Source organism: Coenobita brevimanus, chromosome 23 (genome assembly GCF_032717465.1).
Source record: "Coenobita brevimanus isolate Jiangsu-jjx chromosome 23, ASM3271746v2, whole genome shotgun sequence".
NCBI classification, from domain to species: Eukaryota; Metazoa; Arthropoda; class Malacostraca; order Decapoda; family Coenobitidae; genus Coenobita; species Coenobita brevimanus.
Genome location: NC_136976.1, coordinates 66026787 through 66050757, shown reverse-complemented (window position 1 = coordinate 66050757; position 23971 = coordinate 66026787). Strand labels below are relative to the sequence as shown.

At 41.4% G+C, this 23971-nt stretch overlaps 1 long non-coding RNA gene across 1 annotated transcript; it reads left to right on the top strand.

The window, feature by feature from the left end:
* Positions 1–156: 156 nt before the first annotated feature.
* Positions 157–23971, top strand: LOC145392877 (uncharacterized). Its single transcript, XR_013896076.1, has 8 exons — positions 157–188; positions 9092–9132; positions 9309–9347; positions 9724–9775; positions 10168–10213; positions 16349–16399; positions 16635–16710; positions 22997–23971. It is a non-coding gene; the product is annotated as an uncharacterized LOC145392877 (long non-coding RNA).

Genomic DNA, 23971 nt, shown 5'->3' with positions numbered 1-23971 from the left:
GTATGCTCTGCATGACTTGTTATATCATGATGAGTTTAGATCTTCTTTCCCCGACTGCATGATAATGAAGATTGTGAAGATGCTGATTAGTATAGGATTGAATGACACTTATAATACATTAATACTTTTTCTTACATGTGATTTGTTTCTTTTTCAGGTTTACGAAATTCTTCACAGCGTGGTAATTGGTAAGTCTTTTAGTTTTCAGTTGTATCCTGTATGTTGTATTTGGTGGTGAAAAGAATGTGTCTAAGGGAGGGGAAGGTGGGAGGTGGTGTGTTAAGGCGATAAAAGGGTGATAAATGAACATGTGCGAAAGTGAGGTATCAAAGGTGAGTAGACTTGGAAACTGGTTGATGATTTAAATAATTTTTGGATGGAGGCATGTATGACAGGGGCTTTGCTTCCCTGTTTTTGTCTGGTAACTTGATATTTGTTAGATTAGCTGTAGCAGCTAGGTGTTGTGAAATGCTGAAGTTTAGATGTTTGTTCAGTCATGGACATTGAAAGCTGGACACTCAGGTGCTGAGCTGAGAGTTTCTTTTTCCTTTTCGATTTTTCCACTAGATCTCCGTCCATATGAACTGTACCCCCCCATCCCCCTCGTTCCCTCACCTCCTCTCTGTCCTAGCCATATGACCCAAGAATGCTGGTCATTCCCAGGGGACAAGTGGTTCTCTCTCTCTCTCTCTCTCTCTCTCTCTCTCTCCCCCCCCAAACCATACTTCCCTCTTTTCTTCTGAACCTCCCTCCCCCATCTCTCTCCCTTCCTCCCGGATATCTCTCTCTCTCTCTCTCTCTCTCTCTCTCAAATAATATTGCAGTCTTAGAAAAAAATTAGGCTCCCATTCTTCTGCCATGTATTGTAAATACTTTGTGTATATATTATGTAACAAGAGTATCGAGTGTTGGTGGATATAAGCATTATTATTATTATTTGTGATAGGTGGGGACGCTCACCATCCACTCACTTAATGTAGTGCTGCTCTCGTGTGTCTGCCCTTTCCTCTCCACCATCCTTCTTTCCATCCATCCTCTTCTGTCTTTCTTTCCTTCATTCTTTCCTCCTTCTTTTGCCTGCCGGTGACTTTACACTTCTTCGTGTGTTTCTTTCCTTCATTCTTTCTCCTTGCTTCTGCATGTGGGTGACTCTACACTGAGTGACAAGCCAAATGGTTTCCTGTACACCAGGAAACCATTAACTATGCTGGGTGGTAACCATAAAACCAAATTTTGGCACCTGGTGGTTCAGTGGGTAATGATGGCGCTCCAATCGGATTGAGGCAGTGATGGGGTTATTGGGGTTTCTTGCACACGTAATGCCACTCGGATGAGTGAGGCTGGTCACTTTCTTCTTAAATGTCAGGACCAACTTGCCTAGCCCCGGGCTGCTACTCTCCTCATGGGGCAACGTGGGATTGGATGATGATGATGATGATGATGATCTTTGTCAGTTTCACGATTTCTTAACACACTTCTTCATGTACTTATTGCTATGTCTTTGGAGAATCAAGTCATTTGTATGCTCTGCATGACTTGTTATATCATGATGAGTTTAGATCTTCTTTCCCCGACTGCATGATAATGAAGATTGTGAAGATGCTGATTAGTATAGGATTGAGTGACACTTATAATATATTAATACTTTTTCTTACATGTGATTTGTTTCTTTTTCAGGTTTACAAAGTTCTTAAGAGCCTGGTAATTGGTAAGTCTTTTAGTTTTCAGTCGTATACTGTATGTTTTATTGGGTGGTGAAAGGAATGTGTCTGAGGGAGGGGAAGGTGGGAGGTGGTGTGGTAAGGCAAGAAAGGGGTGATAAATGAACATGTGTGAAAGTGAGGTATGAAGGGTGAGGATGCTTGGAAACTGGTTGATGATTTAAATAATTTTGGATGGAGGAGTGTATGACTGGGGTTTGGCTTCCCTGTTTTTGTCTGGTAACTTGATATTTGTTAGATTAGCTGTAGCAGCTAGGTAATGTGATATGCTGAAGTTTAGATGTTTGTACTTTCATGGACATTGAAAGCTGGACACTCTGGTGCTGAGGTGAGAGTTTCTTTTTCCTTTTCGATTTTTCCACTAGATCTCCGTCCATATGAGCCGTCCCACCCCCATCCCCTTCGTTCCCTCACCTCCTCACTGTCCTAGCCATATGACCCAGGAATGCTTGTCATTCCCAGGGGACACATGGTCTCTCTCTCTCTCTCTCCAACCCATACTTCCCTCTTTTCTTCTTTACCTCCCTCCTGCATCTCTCTCTTTCTTTCTCTCTCTCTCTCTGTCTCTCGCAAATAATCTTGAAGTCTTAAAAAAAATTAGGCTGCCATTCTTCAGCCATGTATTGTAAATACTTTGTGTATATGTTATGTAACAAGTGTATCCAGTGTTTGTGGAAATATGCATTATCATTATTATTATTTGTTGTAGGTGGGGGCACTCACCTTCCACTCACTTAATGTAGTGTTGCTTTCGGTTGTCTGCCCTTTCCTCTCCTCTATCCTTCTTTCCATCCATCCTCTTCTGTCTTTCTTTCCTTCATTCTTTCCTCTTTCTTTTGCCTGCCGGTGACTTTACACTCCCTCTTCTGTCTTTCTCTCCTTCATTCTTTCCTCTTCCTTCTGCTTGTGGGTGACTCTACACTGAGTGACAAGCCAAATGGTTTCCTGTACACCAGGAAACCATTAACTATGCTGGGTGGTAACCATATAACCAAATTTTGGCACCTGCTGGTTCATTGGATATTTAAGGCGCTCCAGTCGGATTGAGGCAGTGAAGGGGTGATTGGGGTTTCTTGCACACATAATGCCACTCGGATGAGTGAGGCTGGTCACTTTCATCTTAAATGTCAGGACCAACTTGCCTAGCCCCGGGCTGCTACTCTCCTCATGGGGCAACGAGGGATTGGATGATGATCTTTGTCAGTTTCACTATTTCTTAACACACTTCTTCATGTACTTATTGCTATGTCTTAGGAGAATCAAGTCGTGACTTGTTATATCATGATGAGTTTAGATCTTCTTTCCCCGACTGCATGATAATGAAGATTGTGAAGATGCTGATTAGGATAGGATTGAGTGACACTTATAATATATTAATACTTTTTCTTACATGTGGTTTGTTTCTTTTTCAGGTTTACGAAGTTCTTAAGAGCCTGGTGATTGGTAAGTCTTTTAGTTTTCGGTCGTATACTGTATGTTTTATTGGGTGGTGAAAAGAATGTGTCTGAGGGAGGGGAAGGTGGTGTGGTAAGGCGAGAATGGGGTGATAAATGAACATGTGTGAAAGTGAGGTATGAAGGGTGAGGATGCTTGGAAACTGGTTGATGATTTAAATGATTTTGGATGGAGGAGTGTATGACAGGGGCTTTGCTTCCCTGTTTGTGTCTGGTAACTTGATATTTGTTAGATTAGCTGTAGCAGCTAGGTAATGTGAAATGCTGAAGTTTAGATGTTTGTACGGTCATGGACATTGAAAGCTGGACACTCAGGTGCTGAGCTGAGATTTTCTTTTTCCTTTTCGATTTTTCCACTAGATCTCCGTCCATATGAACCGTCCCCCCCCATCCCCTTCGTTCCCTCACCTCCTCACTGTCCTAACCATATGACTCAAGAATGTTGGTCATTCCCGGGGGACAAGTGGTTCTCTCTCTCTCTCTCTCTCTCTCTCTCTCTCTCTCCAACCCATACTTCCCTCTTTTCTTCTCTACCTCCCTCGTGCATCTCTCTCTCTTTCTCTCTCTCTCGCAAATAATCTTGCAGTCTTAAAAAAAATTAGGCTGCCATTCTTCAGCCATGTATTGTAAATACTTTGTGTATATGTTATGTAACAAGAGTATCCAGTGTTTGTGGAAATAAGCATTATCATTATTATTATTTGTTGTAGGTGGGGGCACTCACCATCCACTCACTTAATGTAGTGCTGCTCTCGTGTGTCTGCCCTTTCCTCTCCTCCATCCTTCTTTCCATCCATCCTCTTCTGTCTTTCTTTCCTTCATTCTTTCCTCATTCTTCTGCCTGTGGGTGACTTTACACTCCCTCTTGTGTCTCTCCTTCATTCTTTCCTTTTCCTTCTGCTTGTGGGTGACTCTACACTGAGGGACAAGCCAAATGGTTTCCTGTACACCAGGAAACCATTAACTATGCTGGGTAGTAACCATATAACCAAATTTTGGTGCCTGGGCATTCAGTGGGTAATTATGGCACTCCAGTCGGATTGAGGCAGCAAAGGGGTAATTGGGGTTTATTGCACACGTAATGCCACTCATGGATTAGTGAATCTGGTCACTGGAGTGTTATGTCAGGACCAACTTGCTTAGCCCTGGGCTCCTACACTCCTCATGGGGCAGCGTGGATTGGATGATGATGATGATGATTTTTGTCAGTTTAACTATTTCTTAACACACTTCTTCATGTACTTCTTGCTATGTCTTAGGAGAATCAAGTCATTTGTATGATCGGCATGACTTGTTATATCATGATGAGTTTTGATCTTCTTTCCCCAACTGCATGATAATGAAGATTGTGAAGATACTGATTAGTATAGTATTGAGTGGCACTTATAATACATTAACACTTTTTCTTACATGTGATTTGTTTTTTTTTTCAGGTTGACGAAGTTCTTAGGGGTCTGGTAATTGGTAAGTCTTTTAGTTTTCAGTTGTATACTGTATGTTGTATTGGGTGGTGAAAAGAATGTGTCTGAGGGAGAGGAAGGTGGGAGGTGGTGTGGTAAGGCGAAAAAAGGGTGATAAATGAACATGTGCGAAAGTGAGGTATGAAGGGTGAGGATGCTTGGAGACTGGTTGATGATTTAAATAATTTTGGATGGAGGAGTGTATGACAGGGGTTTGTTTTTGTCTGGTAACTTGATATTTGTTAGAGTAGCTGTAGCAGCTAGGTAATTTGATATGCAGAAGGTTAGATGTTTGTACGGTCATAGACATTGAAAGCTGGACACTGGGGCTGAGCTGAGAGTTTCTTTTTCCCTTTTGATTTTTTCACTGGATCTCCATCCATATGAACCGTACCCCCCCATCCCCTTCGTTCCCTCACCTCCTCTCTGTCCTAGCCATATGACCCAAGAATACTGGTCATTCCCAGGGGACACGTTTCTCTCTCTCTGTCTCATAAATAAAATTGTAGTCTTAGAAAAAAATTAGACTGCCATTCTTTAGCCATGTATTGTAAATACTTTGTGTATATGTTATATAACAAGAGTATCCAGTGTTTGTGGAAATAAGCATTATCATTATTATTATTTGTGGTAGGTGGGGGCACTCACCATCCACTCACTTGATGTAGTGCTGCTCTCGGCTGTCTGCCCTTTCCTCTCCTCCATCCTTCTTTCCATCCATCCTCTTCTGTCTTTCCTTCATTCTTTCATCTTTCTTCTGCCTGCTGATGACTTTACACTCCCTCTTGTGTCTTTCTTTCCTTCATTCTTTCCTCCTCCATCTGCCTGTGGGTGACTCTACACTGAGTGACAAGCCAAATTTTTTCCTGTACATCAGGAAACCATTTACTATGCTGGGTGGTAACCATATAACCAAATTATGGCTCCTGGTGGTTTTGTGGGTAATAAAGGTGCTCCAATCGGATTGAGCTGGTGAAGGTTTATATCGAAGGGGTGGTTGGGGTTTATTGCCACTGATTGATGAGTGAGGTTGGTCACGCTCATCTTAAATGCCAGGACCAACTTTCCTAGCCCTGGGCTGCTATGCTCCTCATGGGTCAATGTGTAATTAGATGATGAATGAATGGATGGATTATTATTATTATTATTACAGTATACTCATATAGAAATTGGAAAACATAAAATAAAGAATTTTGCCTGTAACCTTCCTAAATAAAGTATAAAATATTGACAATAATCACTGTCATGCTGATTCTTTGTAAGGTAGTTTACCATCCTGAGTTGTCATTTTTAAATGATTGTAAATTTTATATCATATGAGGTTTGAAGCTTGGCCCTTGCGGACCTTAATCGTACCTTATGAGGTTTGCAGCTTGGTGGAGTTAATTCTTTCACTATGGCAAAGAACACACTTTTCCCCAGCAGAACAGTGTAAAAATAACCACCTCAGAAGACTTTTGTAGTCTTATGAAATCAAAATACTTAATCCATAGAGTATATAGAATATGGGATTGTCTTCTTTGACTAGATGATTTTGTGAGTTGTAGCAGCATGTACTCTTGTACAATCAAAGACGAAAGTCCATCCATCCATCCATCCATCATCCAATCCTACATTGCCCCATGAGGAGCGTAGGAGTCCGGGGCTAAGCAGTTGGTCCCGACATTTAAGATGAGAGTGACCAGTCTCACTCATGCCTTAGTGGCATTACATGAGCAATCAACCCCAAACCACTCCTTGGATATAAACCTTCACCGGCTCAATCCGATTGGAGTGCAATAATTACTCAGTAAACCACCAGGCGCCATAATTTGGTTATATGGTTTCCACCCAGCGTAGTAAATGGTTTTCTGGTGTACAGGAAACCATTTGGCTTGTCACTCAGTGTAGAGTCACCCACAGGCAGGAGGAAGTGGAAAGAATGAAGGAAAGAAAGACAGAAGCTTGTCATTAAATTTGGTGAAATCACATGCTGAAAAACTTGAGTTTTTGTGCACTTGTCATATGGACAGTTGGTAGCACTGACATGAGATGCCATTTGTTTCAGGTGACAAGTCATTATGTGCAAGCATTTTGTTGGTAACTTTGTGAATCATTTTGTGTTCTACCTACTGCTACTTTTACTTGATATATAAAAACTGTTTCTTATGTGTTCTCCTTTTTGTTGTCCTATCAGCAACACTGCAATTCAGATAGCGAAAGAACTATCCTGAAATAATTTTTTCTTTATTCATTAACTTTTACTTAGCCCAAGTTGATAAGAATGAACCGTGATTATCATTATCTGCCAGTGTTATGAAGGAATATTGTCCAAACTATTTTACCTGTGATGATTTGGTTACTGTATGATGGTGATAGAATATTTTATGATTGGCAAAATTAATCCCATAGGTTTGAGTTTGATGTCATGAGTCTGAAGTCTACGCAAAACTGTTTGTTCATTTCATTCTAGGTGCAATTTATCTCTCATGGTGTAAGCACTGCTTGTAGGTGCTGTCTTTCATTACTGTGGTTATTTCCTGGTTCTGTAGTGGTGTGGTGTCACAAGGGTGACCTGAATGATGATGGTTCTCCATGTTGCCTTCCTTCCGAAATCGCCTGATCCACCTTTCTACAGTTCTGCTGACGCTGAATGTTTTGTTTACACTGTCTGTTTTCGTTCCCCCCCACCCTTCTAAATAAAGGTAGATCCTGCCCTCTTTTATCTCTGTAGTAGGTGTATGGATGTTGTTTTCCCTCCCTATACAAAGGTATATACTAAGTCTGCTTGACCTTTTTCTGGTAAGATGTAGCAATGAAGCCAGCATTGCCTGACCAAATATGGTTCACATTTTTTCCCTCATATGCAGCAGTTTTTGTGAATCAGTATCAAGGCTTTTGAATTCCCAGGATTCACTTACACTGTCATCCCATCACCAGAATATATGAAGCAAGGAAGTTAGGCTAGCCGATGAATATGTAACTGTGTTAGGGTTCTCATAACATTTCATGTGTTTCACTTAATCTTTAGACAAAACAGTAACATGACTTTTGTATTTGATTGTACCTCATGTCATACAAGATTAGGAGAATGTGATCGATTCAAAAACTCTCTGAAGCTTAGAATGGAAATATCCTTGCAGCTTTTGAAAACACTAGTTGTAATACTGCATGGTGTTAAAACTAGCAAGGTGTTTGTTATTCCTGTCTCGGTTATGCCTGTGGACAAAACTATTTACAGTAAAACGCCTCCAATCCGGCCACCAATAATCCGAAAATGCCAATATTCTGAATTTTTTAAATTTTACTGGTATTTTAAATTTTTTTTTCGGCTTTATGTAAGGATTTATCCAGAATGGACTTACTCATGGACTTAGATGTACTTGCCTGCAACTATTCTTCTACAGTGCATATCCATTGAGTAAAACAATAACCCATATAATTTTGTGATTTTTTAATGATCATGTACACTCATGATCAGTAATTTCTGCTCAGGAGTGCCCCCTTTGTACCCCAGGGAAGATACGATGGGAGAACGAAATGAGCTCCAACCGCCTCTACCCCAGCTCCCAGCCTTCCTCCATAGCCCTACTCAGCCCAACCCCCCACTCATCATTCTCAACTGACAGTTATATCTCAGGCAATTGACCTCATATTTTACACTTATCATCACATTGCTAATACACAAACTTAAAACACTAGGATATGTAAAAAGTACATAATATAACTGTGAACATGCTGCAGCAAGAAATTAATGAACTGTGATGTCAAGAGTAAAACAACAACTAAAAACGGCCATCCTGGGCCATATACATTGGGAGCTTGCATGTGCTGGCATGCATATATGTGTGTGTGTGTGTGTGTGTGTGTCTGTCTGTCTGTCTGTGTGCAAAGCAGTGCACCCACCACATGAGGCTTGAGGTGGCCATTGTTAATGTTTTACTTTTACTGTCAGCTTCATAATCCAGTAATTTCTTGCTACAGTGTATTGATAGTTATATTACAGTATATACTGTTAACATATCCTAGTGTTCTATGTTTGTATTAGTGGGACCAAGAGTGTTAAGCATAGAATCAGCTTGAGATGTAACTGCCAGTTAAGAATGACGGGTTGGTGGTGTTGGGTAGGGGTATCAGCGAGGGTTGGGGGCTGGGGTAGAGGTGGGTGGAACTTGTTTCGTCCCCTCCTCCCCTCTTCCCTGGGTATACAGGGGTAGGAGGGAGGCACCCCTGGGCAGAAATTAGTGATTTTTGATTATACATATTTCTTATGTTTTCAGAGGTCCCGGTCAACTGTCCGAAAAACCAATAGGCCAAAAGACCCTCATCCCCCTGCCATTCGGATTACAGGACTTTTACTGTACCTGATTTTATTTATTTTTTATTTATTTATTTATTTTTTTTCATGCTATGAGAAATGCCCCCCCCACCCCACCCCCTACCCCAAAAAAGTATAATAATGTTTTACTTCCTACAGGAAGTTCTGTTATGTGATGGGGCAGCTTAGGGGAAAAAGAGGTAAGTTAAAGTGTCTATGTATTCCATACTTGATGTTATAGTCCATCACTGTGATGACAATACTTCCTTGGATGTCTGAAATATATTGAAGATACAGTAATTAATGACTGACAGTCATTAACCACAAGAATTTTGTATGCTGTACATGGAGTGTTAATTTCCATGATTTGTTGCAGAGTATTTCAGGTGCAGTGTTGCCGACATGGAAAGTAGGGGTAAGTATAGTATTACTTTAATTATGCTTGGATTATAATATTATGGAATTGAGTTTTTCAGTGATTTCTGGAAGCAACCTTTGATATATGTTGATTATTGTTTTTCTGAAAATGATTACCGCAAATGATCATAATTGGATTATGATGAAACTTTACTCATGGTCCTTTCTTTTCAGATATTCAGTGCACTTGAGGCTCGGTAAGTATGCCCAAACATTCATATTATGGTTTAGGAATTTACATGATTACAAATTTTTGCCCCTATCGTTGATAATTAATGACGATGTAAGATTAGTCTTTATGAGTATTGGATAGCTAGCATTGCAGTAACTTTACTGAAGGTCTGTTCTTAATGTTTTTTAATTGTACTTAACAGCAGTGCAGAACTGGAGGATGTACTGTGAGGGTCAGTGCCAGTACCTGAACAGGTAATTATTTTCCCTTTAATCTGTCTTTTCTGTTTTTGTGTCTTTCTGTATAATATTGTCTCTGTCTATAGCAAGGTGCCTCAATTCCAGATGGGATGGGTAGAAACAAATTGACTCCATGTCACCCTCTCTCGTGTCATCAGACTCCCTTCTCACCAAACTCACACCTTGTTTGTTGTTATACTATACCTCTCCACCTCATCCTCAGTGTCCTCCTTCACCTCACTCGCATACCCTCTCCTGATCACTTATAACAGTACTGACTAGATTTCATGCAAGTTGATGCTGTTTGAAATAGTTTTTGGTAGTGTTTTTGCCCCTACCATTGTCAGTTCTTCAAGATATGGTATGTAATAGCATTGGGATTTTAGTGATTTTTTTCTTCTTTTCAGATAGTGCCATAACTGTTTGGTGGAATAATTTTCCAGATCAGATATGGTGAGGAACAGTTTCTGATTATTTGATATTTTAGTAGAATTTAGTGAGTGTTTGTTGGGTGGGGGAGAGCCACCCTCTACTAAGCTGTTCTTATTCTAGTACACCCACTGCAAATTGACTCAGGACCTACACACAGAATTTGTATGGGAGAGTTGTGTGTCTTTGCTTTGTGTTTCCACCTCTGCCAAGTGAATTTTTTAGGCAAGAAGTAACTGGCAACTCCTCTGATGTTGGCAGGAGGTGGTGAAACACTCAGCATGTTAGTGCTTGCCCAGAAGCAAGAGTGGGAGTGTAGTTCCTGTTGCTCCGAGCTTGCACCTCTCTCTGTTTTCATGTGCATTACTGTTTTCCTAGAGAAGTTGTGATGACTGGAAAGTACTGCTCAAGGGATGAGAGGGTCCGTATCATTGCACGGAGGCAGGATAATATCCCTATCGACACGATTTGTGAACGTACTGGACGCGCAAAGTCGACTGTCATGATGATTCTTGCTGCAGTGTGCAGGCTGCCACCTGATGTCATACCAGAGCACAAGCATGGCGGCGGAAAGAAGAGGAATACTTCCAGAGGTACATATACACTTCTGAAGAGGGAAGTAATCAAGAATCCTCGACTGAGAGCAGCAGAATTGAAGAGAATGCATCCCCAGCTGTTACAAGACGTCCCAATTCGAACTATCCAACACCGCTTGCACAGGGAGCTGTGTTTGCCAAGCCTCACTGCAGTCAAGAAACTGCTTCTCACTGACCACATGAAGATGCAGTGCATTCAGTTTGCCTAGAAGTATGCACACTGGACATCGGATGAGTGGAGAAAAGTTATGTTTTCCAATGAAAGCACATTTCAGGTGTTCCAGTCGTGTTCTGCCAAGGTACTTCGCCCTGCCTCCCATTGTCGATATGACCCTGCTTACACTGTTCCGACTGTTATGCACCCACAATCAGTAATGGTATGGGGGCTTTTCACAGGTGAAATGGGAAGCGTAGGCCTCTATTTTCTTCCTGAAAACTTGATGATGAATGCTGGCTGGTACACTCATGTTCTGAAGAATCATTTGTTAAACTTTTTTGTTATTCATGGGTACGACTTTTTCATGCATGATTCAGCCCAATGTCACAAGTCAAGAAAAGTGACCAAATGGCTTCAGGATAATCGGATTGAGGTCCTCGACTGGCCTGGCAATAGTCCGGATCTAAATCCAATAGAAAAATGCTGGGCAAAGATGATGAAAATCATGGCAGAGAAGAAGACACCCAATCCGGACAACCTCAAGAGTAAACTGACAAATGTTTGGTTCATAGAAATTTCCTTTGATTACTTTAGAGATCTAAGTGATTCCATGCCCAAACTCATCCAACTGGTCCTGAAAAACAAGGGAAACATGATTTCATATTAATGAATGGCATTTTATGAGCAAACATTGTGATACACTATGATTTGGTGATAATTATACTATGATTTCTGTGTTTTTTAATACCTTGTGGAGAGAAGGTCCTAAGTCAGTCTGCAGTAGCTGTAGTCTAGCCACACTCATATAGGAGCTGTTAAGCCTAGGCCAATGTAATCCCATTTTCCATATGTTCTTATTGAGAAGATTGTTGTAGAAGGAGTATGAAACTGTTTTGTAGGGTGCCCCAGGACTTCACGTACTGACTTCTGGTGGTCATTCTTTTGATGATTTTAAGACATGGTTTTTGTATGTGCGTCTATCAGATCTGCAGTGGGTAGGGAGTAAATGGCAATTATATCTGAATTATGGTAATGGGAGAAATTATGTGTTTCCATCTCTTGCTTCCAACTTGTGTACTGTTCATTGTTTTATTTCCTATTGAGACTTAACTAAAAGCAGTCAGCAAGTACATTGATTTGAGGAGAAATGATAGTTAATAATTATCACAGCCCAGGAAGAGGTGAGAAATGTAATTTTACGTCCAAATGCTTAATATAAAATTCTGGTTAATTTTGCATTTTGACTGTGTTGTCAGTCTTAAGATTTTAAACTGTAGCACCATCTCAGTTGTTGGAAGGCCACAAGTCAAGTGAGAGAGCAGTGGGAATGAGTTATTTGAGAGAACTATGTATAGTTAATGGACAGTCAGCCTGACAAATGAGGAAGTGAAAGAGCATTGTGGTGTGGTGAGCCCCTGCCAGCTTATGTAAGGTAGTTTGCCTTCCTTGAGTCATTGTTTTATATCTGTCTGTCTTTCTATTGTCAGACGCCCTAATCCTGTAAAGGGTGGCCACTAACAAATCGTCTGCATGCCGTCCTATCCCCCGCCATTTCGCTGCCCTTCCCTGCAGCTCACACCCTTCTCTTTATTATACCTTTCCACTCCATCCATCCACCTCATCCTTGGCCTCCTCTTCCCACCCCCTCCATCTCACTCACATACACTCTCCTCGTTAGTCTCTCGCTCTCCATCCACTCCACATGGCCAAACCACCTCAGTGTATTGTTCCTAGCGCTTTCTGTCACATCCACGTCCACACGACAATGCTCCTTCACTTCCTCGTTTGTCAATATGGCTCTCCATGTGCTCCTCTCAAATAACTTCACTGCTCTTACTCTTGACTTGTGTCCTTCCAAGATGGTTCTTGCTTCACTTGCATATGTTATAGTTGGTATCACAGTACTGTCCTGCAGTGACTTTTTAATTTCCATGTTCACTTCCTTATTTCTTATCACTGAAAGAACCAGCAGCCTTTCTTCCATACTGTACCCTTTCAGGCAATTCACCCTCTAAACTTTCATTGTTACTTGTCTCACTACCCACATACTTAAATGCACTCTAGTTTTCCATTTCCTCATCATCAAGCCTTATTGTACATTTATTGACTTCCTTTTTCTCGAATACCATAACTTGACTCTTCCCTACATTCACCCTTAGATTCCGTTTCTGACATTCTCTCCCAGACTCATTCACCCCTTACAGTTCCCCTTCGTCTTCACTAAACAGTCAATACAGTATCATGCACAAACAACAGAACTGGAAGCCTCCCAACATGCCCCCCCACCACCACCACCACCAGGGCTGCTCCAATATCCATTGCCTTGCCTTGTGTCTCTTTTATGACCTCATCCATATACAGATTGAACAACCATGGAGACATGACAAATCATTTCTTTAATCCAACATTCAGATAAAAAAAAATTCACCCAGTTCACCATCCACATGCACTGTAGGTTTAGCACCCTCATACATACTATTCACGGCATTCAACAGCAAGGGTTATACCTAATGGATAGCTGGGGATTATTGGTCACATATTGGTGTTCAGAGGTGAGCATCTAGTCTTGCCTTTAATGCCTGGACTGAGCAGCAATGCCAGGATATGTGACACTTGCAGAGGTGAAGAATGCTGTGATGCAGCTGAATAATGGGAAAGCAGCTGGGGTTCATGAGGTGTGTGTGGAGATGATTAATTGTACTGGAGAGAGTGGAATGAAATGCCTGTTGGAGATATGTAAGAAGGCATGGAAGAGTGAAACTGTGCCAGTAGAGTGGAAAAAGGCAGTGATTTTACCCCTGTACAAAAATAAAGGTGAGCTAAGTGAGTGCAAGAATTATCGTGGCATAAGTCTGTTGAGTGTTGTAGGGAAAGTATACGGAAGAATTATTGTAGAGAAAGTAAGACAGATGTCATAAGTCCAAGTGAGCGACAAACAGAGTGGCTTTAGGAGTGGCAGAGGATGTGTGGATCAGATATTTGCAGTGAGATAGTGGAGAAGGCGTGTGAGAAGGACTATAAGGTATTTATGGCATTTATGGGTCTGGGATAAGCATAAGACAAAGTAGACAGAGAAGGATTGTGGAAGGTTTTGCCCATGTATGGTGTAGATGATTAGCTGCTTGGTGCTGTCAAGAGTTTTTATGACGGTAGTGAGGTATTTGTAAGGATAAATGGGCATCTAAGTGAATGGTTAATGATCAGCGTGGGTGTGCAACAAGGTTTTGTGATGTCCCCATGGTTGTTCAAAATATATATGGATGGGGTGATGAGAGAAGTGAAAAACATGAGTAATGGAGAGGGGTATGGCATTGCTAATGAATGGTGATGAATGGAACATCTCAAATTTGTTGTATGCTGACAGTGCAATGCCACTTGCAAATATTGGATAATGCTTGTTAGGCTAGTGCAGAGTTTTGTAGATGTCTGTGAGCATCGTGCCTTGAGAGCAAATGTAGAAGAGAGTTAGGTGATTGTTATTTTAGAGAGAATGTTACTCCCAGTGTGATGTTACAGTGAATGGCATTGGTGAGAGAGTTCAAATACTTGGGTACAGTGATAGAAAAGAGAGGAAAATGTGCAGAGGAAGTGGAGATTAGAGTGACAGTGAAGGAAGGTGGCTGGTGTTATGAAGGCCTTTATAAGGGACAGGGGCTTTATCGCTGCAACTGCGTGAGGCTTACACGGAGTGTTAGTGCCAGCTTTAACATACAGATGTGAGACTATGGTGTGGCACGATAATGAATTGTCAAGAGTAAGGGCAGTGGAGTTGTGGCTGCTAAGTAATGTGTGTGGGGTAGAGAGTGGATAGAGTATGGAATAATGTGATTTGTGAAAGATGTGGAGTGAGGAAGACTGTGGACACCAGAACTGAAGAGTGTGTACTGAGATAGTTTGGTCTTGTGGATATAATGGATGACAATAGAGTTGTGAAAAAGATATATGTGAGTGAATTTGCAGGAGGGAGGAGGCGAGGTAGGCCAAGGAGAAAGTGGAGGGATATGGTGGATGAGTGTGTGAGGAAGAGAGGTATGGAAGTTGGTGAGGCTAAGGGACTGAGAAGAGCCCTAGCTGGTTGGATGAATTTTGTATAGAGAAGCTCATAACCAGGGATTTGGTGCCCCTTTTAACGTGACAGCGTTTGGATTAGCTCTAGTAGATAGGTAAATGAGAAGCTACAGAACATGGCGAAATTTTTTGGCAAATCTTTTTGAGCCATGATTTCGAGGGCTTGAATGGCGAGTAAATGAGAGCCTGGCCCATTGAATTGGGCAAACTTAGGCTGTCTGGACGTTGCTACTCCTCACCTTGCCGTAGGGCGGGAAAGGAGGTCTGGATGATGATGATGATGATGGTGACTGAGCAGCCAAGCCCTGGGTGCCTATATTTCCTGATTCTGATGGGGTATTACAGGATTGTATGAATGGATGCATGTAGAGAAGAGCAAAATGAATTTGAAAGGTGTACAAGGTGGAATTATACCTTGAGCTTTATGGTACAGAATGAAAAAGTGTGGATTTTCCAAGTACTGTACCGTTATTTTGGATATGTTATGAAGAAATATGGTAAAAGGAAGCATGATTATAAGGTAAAGGTGCTGCAAGGAAAGGAATGTGGCCTGGGCATTGAGATTTGATGAGAAATATGAACGTTATGTGTGGGATTAAAGAAAGCATTGTGAGACAGTATCAATAGTAATACTGTACTGTATACAGTAGTGAAGCATAGATGATGTTACAGAGCCAGTCAAAAGAGTGTGAACTTTTTTTTTTAAGAAATCTTCCCATAAATGCCTGTGAAATAACTTGGAGAGATATACCAGTGTCCCTAGGGGCAGGGTGGCTCAGTGGTGGAGCACTTTACTCGAGACCACAAGGTCAAGAATTCACATCCCACCCAGGTAGCTACCTTGCTGAGACAGGTAGCGCTCTTCCGTCCCCCTGAGGGGCTATGTGATTAGTCAAGGTCCAGCTCGGGGAATTCATTTTCCCATATTAAAAATTCCAATATTCCAAAAACACCAGTGTTCCTGTCCAGCACCTAACATACTTGGTAGGACATATAAGAACATCTCCAAAATACCAAAATTATGGGTTTTCATGTATGGCGTATTTTTCTTGGGCATTGAATTTTTAGCTAAATTATGAAAATTGCTTTTGTTGAAATAGATATCTTGGGTTAAAAGAATAAACGCAATGTATTTTTTGTTGGAAAGTTCAGCAGTGTTATGGATAGACTTTTGGGGATACACTCTTTATGATATAAAATGATGACATTTACAAATCATACACAAATATATTTGTGACTGTTGAAAAATACATGCATGGCTCTGATCCATAGTACATGTAATATTACCTGTAACAGTAAAGTATGCTTCTTGCCATGAACTCTGTCTCTTTTATACAGGTGTGTGAAATATTGGCTGACAACATAGTCGTGAAGGATCTCAATATCTAGGTGAGTGTCATTAAAAAAAATTTACCTATAATTTTGATATAATTGATAACACCCCAGTTATTAACCCTAACTGTTGGTTCACACAATTTGTTTTTTGAGCTCCTCTGTGATGAGAATAACTTTATGATCCATGATTTATAAGTATTCGTACTGCCTGATATACAGTACCTGACAGTTGACATATATTTTATAGCGTAGTGTATATATTGATGTGCATATTGGCAACGTTTTTCAGATATAAATGGTGGACCGATGAATGAAGTCAAATAGTTTGATGATATCTTCCCCTTGCTGTGCATGTGGTAGCTACAGTAAGTTTGTTGCTGCTTTTGTGTTTTGTGTATTGTTTAGTGAGAAATTTTGGTACTTGTAAGTTTATTTTGAAGTATTCAGTGTTTGTTTTCATATTTAAGGGCTTGTATTCCTTAGCTAGCCCTCGGAATTAGGAAACTTTCATCGCCTCTGCTTGCTCTTTCCTGTTAGGTCTAGGTTGGTTGCCCTATTCTTGCTTTTAATCTGTGAACATTGTTTTACAAACAGCAACTTGGATGAATCAGGTCTTATGTTTAGGCATTTCATTTTTCAGTGTTATTAGATATAAATATCTGGCGTAATGCAGCCAAAGCTCCCACCAGATATTGCAAAAATGGCAGATATTGCGTCAGTACTCCCAGTCGGCTATCCATTCGACATTGAGCTAGATAACATGTCACTACCCTAATTTGTTTGTCTCGACTCTGTATCCTAAAATCTTTCCTACAATGTCACCCATGAGTAAAATATTAAAATCAAGCATCATACTGTGTTGATACAGTACATACAGTTTTGTAATGCAGTACCTGCAGCAGCCAGGGTACCACCACAAAAGCCACAAACTCAGCCATCATGCAGAACTAGGGTACAGTAGTCAGAGTACAAGAGTGTGGAGCACTGAGAGGCCAAAAGGGAAGTTGCGGTACTACAGCAACAAGCCAGGCATGGGGTGGCATAGGCTGTCACAGCCCCAGCGGGTAGCCACTGCAGGGTCACAAATACACAAGGCACAGATAGGTCCTCACGATATGGCATCCAGTGGAGAGAATGAGAGGGCGATGTTTGGCTTGGTGCGCCGAGTGGGCCGCTTCTGCATCGCATTGTGATTGGCAGGCATGTGTTGTGGGGTCTGCTCGTGTGCTGATTGGATCCCATGTCTGAGCTGGATGATACACATTACTGCCAAAAAATGCATAATATGAGTGATTGCTTCCCGTTTCTGTGCCGTGTATTGTTTTAGCAGATGTAGCAGCCGTGGCTCAGTGGGTTAGAGCGCTCCGCTCTGACCGAAGGGTCGGAGGATCGAATCCACCCAAGGGTCATTAGTAGACATCAGGAAGGGCATCCGGTCATAAAATGCTACGTGCTCCAGTCCGAAAGTCCTCTACCCAGAGGCAACGCCTTAGCCCTTCGGGGATACCTGGCGTATAACCAAAGTATTATGTTGTTTTAGTAGATCTGAGTCAAAAGCCCTGGTTAAAGTGGTGGGCCGGAAGTTATGACAACAGATAAGTTAGAGTTTACTGTATTACAGGTTTTGAGGTTCCTGGCAGGGAGAACATATTTTCTTTTTTAGAGTAGAAGCCACTGTTAAGCCATATTTTAATTTCCCTTGATGCTACCTCATGTAATTCAGCTAAGAATAGATCTTGGCACTGAAGAGGATAGAAATATGTCTCCATTTACATTACAGGTACTAAAGTGGTAGGTGAGGGTGCCCATCATCCACTCACTTAGTGTAGTGATACTCTGTTTTTAGGATATCTTACTGTTTTTACGATATCTCTACATTGAGTGGCAAGCCAAATGTTTTCCTGTAAACCAGGAAAGCATTTAGAACGCTGGGTGATAACCTTATTACAAACCAACACATGTTCCCTACATGACACAAGTGGGTTGACAGTGTGTTAGTGCCTCTCCCTGGAAAATAACTAACTAAAAATACGAACAAGAAGCCTCGGACCCGGGCTGACCCAAAGGTGACAGCTAAGGACCTAACAAAGGACACAATACGGATAGCAACTTGGAATGTAAGGGGTGCAAATAATGAGGTGAAAGAAAGAGAGATTGTCCAGGTGCTTGAAGGTTCAAAAGTGGTTGTATGTGGGTGAACAGAGACTATATGGAGAGGTGAGAGTGTGGAAGAATGGGAGTGTGGATGGAGTATATGTGCAGGACTAGATGAGAATGAGAGGGCAAAAGAAGGAGTGTGTATTGTTGTGAGTAATAGATGGAAGGAGAATATAAGAGAGTGTGGATCAGTTGGCTCAAGGATTGTGCGGGTAATATTGAAATATGGACTACAAATGAGGGCGAGTGTGTGCGTCTATGCACCAATGCAAGATCGTATAAGCAGAGTGAGAGAAGAGTTCTGGACAAATGTGGAAGCATGCATGGAAAATTTTGAAAGGAATGAGAGAGTGTTTTTGATTGTAGATATGAATTGAAAAGTAGGGAATGAGAAGGTGGATGGAGTAGTAGGTGAGTGGGATGTGCCTGCAGAGATGGATGAGAATGGCAGTGCTTTAGTGGACATTTGTGCTGGGAGGGGGTTGGTGATAGCTACTACCATCTTCAGGCAGAAAATGATCCACAGGTATATATGGTGAGCGATGAGAAGGCTGGGCGGTGAACTGAATGAATGGAAGGCAATGATTATGTGTGTATGGATGAAAGGATGAGAAGGTGTGTAATGGATGCATGAGTATATTGAGGTTGGGGGAGTGAACCTTTGGACCACCACTTGGTGGTGGTCAGAATTTAAGTCCAAATAAAATGGAGAAATAGAAGAAGGGAAGGACAGGAGGAAGTAATACATACAAGGAGAGTGGAAAAATTACAAAAGGATGGAAAAAAGACAGAATATAAGAGGGAGGTGGAGGAGTGATTGGGTAAATATAGATTGGAGCAGATGGGGGATGTGGAAGGTGTGCAAGATATTCACAGAAGAAATCTCAACAGCATGTGAGGTGGTGTGTGGGGCGAAGAGAAGACAAAAGCGGATGCAGGGAACAGCATGGTGGACTGAGGAGGTGAGAGAGGCTGTTGCACAACAGAAAAAAGCTGTGGAAGCAATGAAGAGAGTTAAAATGGGGAAAGCCCCAGGAATTTGATGGAGTGTATGGTGAGATGCTGAAGCATGGGGGAGAGAGAGTAGTAGAATGGATGTGGAAGACGTGCAGATTGGCCTGGGAGGATGGTAGAGTTCCAGAGGATTGGAAGTCAGGTATAATTATTTCCTCGTATAAAGGAAAGGGGGGAAAAGGAAGTGTGTGGTAATCATTGGGGCATTTGTCTTCTTAGTGTAATAGGAAAAGTATATGGTAGGATACTTATTGACAGAGTTAGGGAAATAGCAGAGGAATTAGTTGGAGAAGAACAGGGAGGTTTTAGGAAGGGATGAGGTTGTGTAGATCAGATATTCATTCTTAGATCTTTAGTGGATAAATTTCTAGAGAAGGGAAGGAAGTTGTATGCGGCCTTCATGGATTTGGAGAAAGCATATGACAGGGTGAATAGACAAGGATTGTGGAAAGTATTAAGAATGTATGGAGTTGATGGGAAGTTGTTGAATGCCGTGAAGAGTATGTATGAGGGTGCAAAGGCTGTAGCGCGTGTGGCTAGTGAACTGAGTGAATTTTTCTATTTGAAGGTTGGATTGAAACATGGATGTGTCACATCTCCATGGTTGTTCAATATGTATATGGATGGGGTTTTTATAAAAGTGATACAAGGTAGGGCAGTGGATGTTGGAGCGGCCCAAGTGGGAGAGGGCAGTGTTTGGAAACTACCTGTACTGTTGTTTGCAGATGATACTGTGTTGTTGAGTGAAGATGAAGGGGAGCTGCAAGGCTTGGTGAATGAGTTTGGGAGATTGTGTAAGAAACAAAATCTAAAGGTGAATGTAGGGAAGAGTAAAGTCATGGTCTTCGAGAGAAATGAAGTCAGTGAATGTACAGTGAGGCTGGATGAGGAGGAAATGGAAAATGTGAGTGCGTTTAAGTACTTGGGTAGTGTAATGAGTAAGGATGGAAGTTTAGAATGGAAGTTTAGAGTGTTAAGTGCTTGAAAGTGTGCAACAGGGAAGAAAGGTTGTGCGTTCCTTGGAAGCAGTGATAAGAAACAGGGAAGTGAGCATGGAGGTGAAAAAACTACTACATGACAGTATTGACACCAACTCTAACGTATGAAAGTGAAGCTTGGACCTTGTTGGGGGGACAGAAATCAAGAGTGAGAGCAGTGGAAATGAGTTATTTGAGAGGAGCATGTGGAGTCACATGGAAAGACAGACTGTCGAATGAGGAAATGAAGGAGTATTGTGGTGTGGATGTGGAAGCAATAGGAAGCGTTAAGAGAAACGCACTGAGGTGGTTTGGACGTGTGGAGAGGATGAAGAGCGAGAGACTGACAAGGAGAGTGTATGAGAGTTGAGGTGGAGGGGGGGAGAGGGAGGGTGAGGCCAAGGATGAGATGGAGGGATGGAATGGAGAGGTATATGAGAGAGAGGGGTGTGGGCTGGGAGCAGGGCAATGAAATGGCGGGGAACAGGGCGAGATGGAGGCGATTTGTTTGTGGCCACCCCTTACGGGATTAAGGCGTCTGGAAATGGATAGATAGATAGATACAGGTACTAGGTCTGTGGATCGGGTAAGGAGTGGTTGTAAAAAATTCAGGGAGCTGTAGCCTCTGCTGACATTGAGTGGGTTCTCCGTTTGTGCTAAGGGATCTTTTTATACGTCATGTGGTAGGAATGTAATACTGTAAGGTAAATGATACGTAGGCAGTAAAGGAAGAGGATATTTGTAGGCTCAGATATACAGAAATGACAATTAATTAGTTGGCTGTGTAGATTTTCCTTCAGTGTGAGGCTGGGGAAGCTAGGTTTGTGACTGAAGAGTTGAGAGGAAGGATGGGACTGGAGTGTACTGGTGCTCTGATGAGAAGGAGCGGATTGAGGTGGTTTGGGAATGTTGAGATAATGAAGGATGACAATTACATATGGAAAGTGTGAAATGTGAACATTGGGGGTAGGGTTTCAAGAGGCAGACTGAATAAGACCTTGAATGAAGTAATATGGGTGTGGCCTTAGGGATAAGGGAGTAAATAGGTAGGCTGCCAGAGATTGATCAGCATGGATATCTGCCGTTAGGTGACCGAGATTGACGCATCCAGGCATGTTGGAGTCATTTTAAACAATACAATATGACAATGATACGATTAAAATTTGTACCACTTCAGATTGTATCGGTTACAAAGTAATATACTCTTATAGACTGTACATTTTTTGTTTTTAAACACTGAACCTGTGAAGTCTGGCATTGTATTTCCATGCTTTTACTGTGATGTGCAAAAAATATCAGTTTTTGAAGTTCACAAGAAACCAGGTCTCCCTTGATATGAAAGAGAAAATATTGAAGGATTGGTATGACTAATAGAAAATCAGTATGCCGTATAGGGTAGTTGTGATGCAGTTAAGTTCCAGGATTTTCTCTCATGTTGAAATAAGAAATTGTAAGCCAGTTTTGATGAAATAAAAGATCATATTTTAATATGTGTGTGATTATTTTTGTCAGTGTCTAAAGAATAGTATTATAGTCAGGTCAAGTGTTTCAGGTTTCAGATTATATAGACTGCATTACTAATAGCAGTTGCTTTTTATGACAGGTTGATCAGCAGATGATCTTTCTTTAATCTGTTGATAGCTTCTCTGTAGGAAGTGAATGTGAAAGCAGTTGATTTTCAGCCTGACATGTATGATATATTGTGCAGCTTTGTCAGACATCTGATGTAACGTTTGGTCAGTGGTATAATAATTCATAGCTGTTGTTGTTTGTGGGGGCGCTCACTATCCACTCACTCGATGTAGTGCTGCTCTTGGGTGTTTGCCTTTTCCTCTCCTCGATTCTTTTTTCCTCTCATCCTCTTCTGTCTTCCTATCCTTCATTCTTTCCTTGTCCGTCTGCCTATGGGTGACTTTACACTCCCTCTTCTGTCTTTCTCTCCTTCATTCTTGTGTCTTCCTTTTGCCCGTGGGTGACTCTACACTGAGTGACAAGCCAAATGGTTTCCTGTTCACCAGGAAACCATTAACTATGCTGGGGGGTAACCAAATAACCAAATTTTGGCACCTGGTGGTTCAGTGGGAAATTATGGCGCACTAATCAGATTGAGCCGGTGAAGGGGTGATTGGGGTTTATTGCGCCTGTAATGCCACTCACGGATGAGTGAGGCTGGTCACTCTCGTCTTAAATGTCAGGACCAACTTGCCTAGCCCCGGGCTTCTACACTCCTCATTGGGCAACGTAGGATTGTATGAGGATGAGGATGATGTTTTTTGTGAGTTTCACCATTTCTTAACACACTTCTTCATGTACTTATTGCTATGTCTTAGGAGAATCAAGTCATTTGTATGCTCTGCATGACTTGTTATTTCATGATGAGTTTAGATCTTCTTTCCCCGACTGCATGATAATGAAGATTGTGAAGATGCTGATTAGTATATGATTAAATGACACTTATAATACATTAACACATTTTCTTACATGTGATTTGTTTCTTTTTCAGGTTTTCCAAGTTCTTAAGAGCCTGGTAATTGGTAAGTCTTTTAGTTTTCAGTTGTATACTGTATGTTGTATTGGGTGCTGAAAAGAATGTATCTGAGGGAATGGAAGGTGGGAGGTGGTGTGGTAAGACGAGAATGGGGTGATAAATGAATATGTGTGAAAGTGAGGTATCAAGGGTGTGGAGGCTTGGAAATTGGTTGATGATTTAAATAATTTTGGATGGAGGCGTGTATGACAGGGGTTTGGCTTCCCTGTTTTGTTTGGTAACTTGATATTTGTCAGATTGGTTGTAGCAGCTAGGTATTGTGAAATGCTGAAGTTTAGATGTTTGTACAGTCATGGACATTGAAAGCTGGACTCTCTGGTGCTGAGCTGAGAGTTTCTTTTTCCTTTTTGATTTCTCCACTAGATCTCTGTCCATTTGAACTGTACCCCCCCATACCCTTCCTTCCCTTATCTCCTCTCTGTCCTAGCCATATGACCCAAGAATGCTGGTCATTCCCAGGGGACAAGTTCTCTCTCTCTCTCTCTCTCTCCTCATATATAAATGGGAAGACATAAAAATAAAAAATTTACCTGGTAACCCTCCTAAATAAAGTATAAAATATTGACATTAATCACTGCCATGCTTATTCTTTGTAAGGTAGTTTACCATCCTGAGTCGTCATTTTATAATGATTGTTAATTGTATATTGTATGGGGTTTGAAGCTTGGCCCGTTCAGACCTTAATTGTACCTCATGAGGTTTGAAGCTTGGCAAGCATTAACTCTTTCACTTTGGCAAAGAACACACTTTTCTCCAGCAGAACAATGTAAAAATGATCAGTTCAGGAAACTTGTGGAGTCTTATGATATCAGAATACTTAATCCATAGAGTTATAGAATATGGGAGTTTCTTCTTTGACTAGATTTTGTTAGTTGTAACAGCATGTACTCTTGTAAAATCAAAGACCAACGTCTTGTCATTAAATTTGGT